Source organism: Macrobrachium nipponense, chromosome 20, assembly GCF_015104395.2.
Source record: "Macrobrachium nipponense isolate FS-2020 chromosome 20, ASM1510439v2, whole genome shotgun sequence".
Taxonomy (NCBI): Eukaryota; Metazoa; Arthropoda; class Malacostraca; order Decapoda; family Palaemonidae; genus Macrobrachium; species Macrobrachium nipponense.
Window position 1 is genome coordinate 43,519,047 of NC_061089.1, and position 6,000 is coordinate 43,525,046.

Sequence of the window (6,000 nt, forward strand, 5' to 3'; positions counted from 1 at the left end):
TTGCATGGAATCATGAATCATCTAATCTTGTTTGTTGTCAAAATATGAATGTGACAAATGAATTGTCTCTTACCTTTCTCGAACTTCCCTGGTGTTTTAACAACATCCACAAACACCCACGCAGATTATACATATACATACATATATATATATATATATATATATATATATATATATATATATATATATATATATATATATATATATATATATAATAGAGAGAGAAAAAAAATAGCTTTGTATGAATTTGAATTTAGCACCGAATTTCCGATATCAAGAAAATGTTGCCAGATCACAAGTGGAATCCGCATAAGCAAACTCAAGTTTATTAGATGAAATAATTTCCAAATCGTCTATATATACTCGTTAAACATTTAAAATACTGAAAGGCAAAACAAAAGTAGACAGTAACCTATTTACATTAAACGAAAATCAGACAAGAAATAATGGATGGAAACTAGAACTGAAGAGATACAACACCTCCCATTGTGGGAACTTCTTAACATACAAGAATTATGTGAGACGTGGAATAAACTGCCACCAGAAGTTGTAAACAGCAACAGTGTGGAAGCGTTTAAAAGAGAGCTAGACAAAATCAATAGGACACTGAATGCACAGTAAAACCTGCTCCTACAGATAAGTGAGCACACGTGTCTCCTCGGATGGGCTAACAAGTCTTTGAGACATCCTAATCCTTGTCACGCTCCTAACGCTAGTATCCTTAGGAGGCATTAAAGGCACATCAACTAAGAAATTATTGTAACATTCTTAAACACGTACCGAATAACCTCATGTCAAGGAATGGAATGGAATTAAGACCTTTTGAGAAGTGGAATAATGCACCAGAGACTGTGCATATTCAGGCCCAGACTCAAAAACGAGCACCTGAAATGCGATGTAAGAAGCTACACAGAGCAAAGTCCAGTCAAAGGCAACAGGCCTGCCATAAGGAAAGGATATTTACCTTGTTAATTTGAAGCTCCGTATTCAGCGAAAAGATCTCGTTCTCAAGAGAAAGGGTATTAGAGTCAACGTTCTCTTGTCAAAATGCCTTACAGAAATCTGCAAAACCTCAATCATAACAAAGAGAAGGAAACTACTGAGCTTGAATTAGGTTAAAACCCTTAACATAGTCACACATTACTCGAAAAAGCAGAGATTTAGCGTTTATTTGATTACCACAAAATTTTCGCAGGTTATGCATTTGTTATTTTATCGTGTTTCAGGTACCTGAAGTACCAAGAGAAAAAGTCACATTTCAGTTCAATTTATAAATTTTTCAGCAGCTTGTAAGTCGATCGGTTGATTCCCGTGTTCGTTGTTGCCTTTAACTGAGCGAAGAGTTTGTAATTTAAGGTCATTGAAATTATAGCAACGGATTACATGTAAATATGTTGTAGAGTATAAAAGAAACAGGAAACATTTGCAGCAATCTCACCTTTTCCGAGCATCAAGATTCTCCACTTCTCTTGTTCCCAGCTCCACTTGACAAGCGCGCACAATGTCTGGTAACGGAGTCATTTTGAAAGAGATCATGTTTGCGCATGCGTTCTAGGGCAAAATTGGTTACTGACAGGTTCCAATTGCTTATCTAAATTTGGCCGAAACACTTTGTAATCTCTTTTAATGCTGCGTTGGAATATCAAGCTTATTCAGTCTTCTTCTGAATATTATGAATGATCAGTAGCTATTTGGTTTTCGTATTCAGTGCTGTGCTATGTGTCGGAGCACCTGTTCGCTATAACGACAGGGACTTGAATGATCCGGATGCATTAAACAATTCTAAGTTCTCGTCGTCTTCTCCCTTTGTTGCGCTCTTTTGTCTAGCCCCTCCACCTCCCCAACCCACCAACTAACCCTCCTCCGAAACCAGGTGTTTTGTGATGACAACACGTCATCACAATTTTTCTCACAATTTCATAAAGATGTACTTCGGTTTCCCATCTTTTTGTGGAATAAATTCCTAGTTTAAACAACGCTTTTAGGTGTCTCGTTATCAATTCATTTTATCTGTACACGATTTGTATTGATTTGAAAGTGATCTTACTAAACAATAGCGGTAAGTAATAATTTATTCTGATATTCTGGTAACATCACTATACCCCTTTCCCAAATGAAAACCCACTCTACCTAGCAGCTGCCTCCAATAACAGCTTCGTACAGGTGTTCAATCTATACCTACTACTTTGGTGAACAAGTGGTATAGTCTACCTACGCATGCAATTATTTCGTTTTCTTGCTCTCGTTCTATCACATTGACGCTGAAGTTAGCAAGATATCCGGAGCAGATATCGTCAAATTTCCAAAAAGCAAAAAAAATACTACATATATTTTTGTCGTGGTTAGGATATTTTGCTCATCGGCAATTCGGTGTTGATATCTTGACAAAAAGGTTGAGTCACTTTAATATGTGAACAATATAGTAACGTCGACCCAACGTATCATGAAAACATCTGACCCCTGGATTCCCGTATGATGGGAAAACTTAAAGGTTTGTTAATCGTTGCCAATAAACGGATTTCAACATGGCGTGTAAAATCAAAGCTTTGGGCCATCTTTAAACTAATATTACTTTTATCACTGAAATAAATCTTAACATATAGGTGCAGGAAATGAACACAGATTTACTATCAAAACACAATCAGGGTCAAACGGACTCAACAGATTTATTCAAAATTTGAAATCGATGCACGATGAAGATTTTGGAATATCTGAGACTAAGTTACACTTAAAAGGGTAAGCAGGTGTCACAGCTTGAAAAATCCAATTGCCATCACATATTTCAAAAAGTCAAAGTAACTTAGCTGTTTAAATATAGGAATTAATGATTCATTAGCGCCGATGTGTTTTATATGCACTACTTGAAAAGCTTTTGGCAATTTTCAGTGGTATATTTACTAAACATTCCAAGAGTAGTACATAGATGACACCTAAGAGACCCAGCTGCTTTCAAGTCAAAGAAACTTCACAGAGAGTTGTTTGTAATGAAGTAGCTATGAATATTTGGCAATGCTTGGTAGTTTTGAAACGAGTAAACTACCACAGCTTCAATCAGCCTAAATCATTACAAGAAAATCCTTTAGTTCAGTCAACTGTATCGGGTATGTGATCAGACACTGTCTGACTGTCTGTAGGTGTCTGGCTTTGCTAGTCATATAATGGTTGCTGGGCAATGGGGCAAGGTTTTTATATTTACCTAGTAAACACACGTTCGTAATAACAGGGATCATTGGAAAAGGTTTAATAAAACCACTTTATTATCATTAAATTCAATACAGTTTGAGTATGGAACACTTTTGTTCAGAAAAATAAAATTATCAGGTACAGTATTCACTAACCTTCAGTGTTTCATCTTCACGTATCTCCATATCCACTTAAGTCTACGTCTATTAGATGTTTTCTTTTTTGTGCCCTTCTAATTTCCTGCTTCTTTTAGCCTTCCAGTTACAGCTTTGAATTATACGAAATCTTCTGAAGACGGAGTGTTGACGCAGAAAATGTACAGTTTGGTTGAGCATTCTTCTGTACGATGGTACTAGAATGCTTACTCTATTGTAGCCACGTTTCACTCATATGAGAGTTAAATGCGGGTGATATGGGCGACTTCTGGGTAGCTGTTAAATTCTCTTTGAATCATCTTGAGACGTATTCTGAAGTCAGTTGCTATATAGGAAGCAGACAGCCATGCTTGCCCTCTCAAACTGCTTCTATCTGAGGGAGATTGTATGAAACAGTACAACCACGCTACTGCTGAACTTCACGCGAGCAGCATAATGATGCTACATTGCTCATAATTGAGAGTAATTGTATAACTTTTGTGTAAGGAGGCCTTATTCAATAGATTTTCCTATACTGCGTTTGGTATATCAGATTTTTCAAAGTTATGTTTTGATACAATAAATCATATTTATGTTTTCCCCTACTTCTCGTCCAAAACAAACATTGCCATCCTAGTGCTTACCTGCTCAACATCATACAGTATGGCAATCTACGGACTTAAATGTTTATACATCAGAACTGGCTCCTTTGGACAAACTTCATGCCAGATTACACTAACATATAGAGGTTTTGCCTTTTTGGATTTATTTTTGAGAGGGCAAGGGCTTCCATTTATCTTTCTTAAAAAGGTGAGGTATGTTTCACAAGAATTCTAGAAGAGGTCCCAATATCTTAACATTTAGATTCCGTATTAGGGCCACTAATTGCCCACTTCATCAACTGTTGTGGTTTCATGAGTTTTATAATACCACTCAATTTTCCTAAATATGCCAGTCTTCCGTGTCAATGGTTTCTCTGCAAATGATCTGAGAGGTCTTGAACAATATACCCCCTTTTCATGTTAAAGTTTATCAGCTTCATACATAATTGGCGCATTAGTCTTCCATTAGCCACTGCTAAAAGAAAACACTTCCAGTAAAATGATTTTTATGTATCGTTTATAACTGATTTCAGGCTTCATTGTGAAATCATGTGCTTCAAGGAATCACTTAGGTTACACTTGATAAATTTTAAGTCAGTACTTGGATATCCTAATTCTCTCTCGTCTATAATCAGAAATTCAACTGTTTACACTATTGTTGTATCACAGTTTTCGATTCAGCTCTATTTTATATTTCTGAAACAATACAATTAGAACTTGTGATACTTAACATTTTGTGCGAACGTAACTTTATCATGTAGAACTGCATTTAATAGAAGCTTCAGTGAAATTTCCTTATCATATATAAGTAACGCTACACAGCACATTTTTTCCTTTTGTCAGCACCTTGACAAAAACCTTTTGATTGAACAAATTTTCCAATTTTTGATACTGAGGCATCAGAATTTGTACTTCGAGCTCGAGCCAGATCATTTCAAAGATTAAGAGACTGATTACATTGATGGTGGAATTATCGTTTACCATCAGGTGGTAGCAATCCTTGGACATTTTAAAGAACATTCTCAAATTTTAGCCTTGTTTCTACAAAATTATTTGATGTTCTCTAATGATCTTCTACTTATAACCTTAAGAATAACCCTTATAGATACTAGATAAGGCAAAAATTCTTCTTTCTAAGTTTATGAGGCAAGCAACTAGTCCACTTGAAGAGGTTTTGAATCTCCGCAAGCAAGAGTAGAATATACGATGAAAGGGTATGTTACTATATATATTCGTAATGTACACTTACACAAAATCCTTTCTTAGAAATAAGACTCCATAATCCGACACAGAAAGGTGGACCAACTATAAAGGACTGACACCCGGCCAGGCCAGTTAACGTCTGATTTAATCTAAAACGAACAGGCTGACCTCCAAAACAATCCAAAAATATCTCGGGTATATTTTGATAAAATTACTATGGAAACCTTGAGATCTTTGGTAGGAAGAAAAACTAAAGAACGAGTACAAATGTGTCAGCAAGTTAGACTCAATTAATGACAAGTAAAAATAAAACTACATTTGAAAAACAGGCGATGGCAAATACTGCATGTTCGGACGAATACTTTCTGACTAACAAGTTTCTATCGGAATTCAGTGTAAAATACTTTCATCGAGTTACAATTCCGAATAGGAGTTCAATATCGCAATAAAAATGTCTTAATTTCTAGTTTTGACTGTAGAGAATACAAACAATGGACACATTTTCTCCTTGTGGTTTTCGACTTGTCCTATTTCTAGTTTGGTTGTCTCGTCTCTAGTTTTCTTTGAGAGCACTCATATTCTAGTAGCTGCTACAACTGCCTATAAATTCATTATCTTTGAAACGAAATGAAAATCTGAAACGTAAAGATATCTTCGCCCCATGAGATGAAATGAGCCCTTAAGCAACAAGGATGTCATTTGTTGATCTTTTAAACACAACACAGAATTGGTCAAAATGGCCTAAAAGATATCTTCTTTTTTTTTTTTTGTCTTATATCTATTATTATATATTTACCACAGAACTTCGTAGTCTGTCTTTGTCAGCATTTTTGTAACTTTAAGTAAAAACTTTGAAAATTTTGTATATTACTATAGTA

The 6,000-nt window shown here is 35.5% G+C and overlaps 1 protein-coding gene across 4 annotated transcripts in view; it reads right to left on the bottom strand.

Annotated features, from left to right (window-relative positions):
• The window catches only part of LOC135225225 (mucin-2-like), a 162,528-nt gene extending 160,758 nt beyond the window's left edge, over positions 1-1,770 (bottom strand). For 2 of the 4 annotated variants that reach the window (XM_064264560.1, XM_064264552.1), the window contains exon 1: positions 1,439-1,770. The gene's annotated coding sequence lies outside the window, so the exon portion shown is untranslated. The remainder of the gene's footprint in view (positions 1-1,438) is intronic. The other 2 variants (XM_064264576.1, XM_064264569.1) reach the window with 1 other exon arrangement.
• Positions 1,771-6,000: the final 4,230 nt, after the last annotated feature.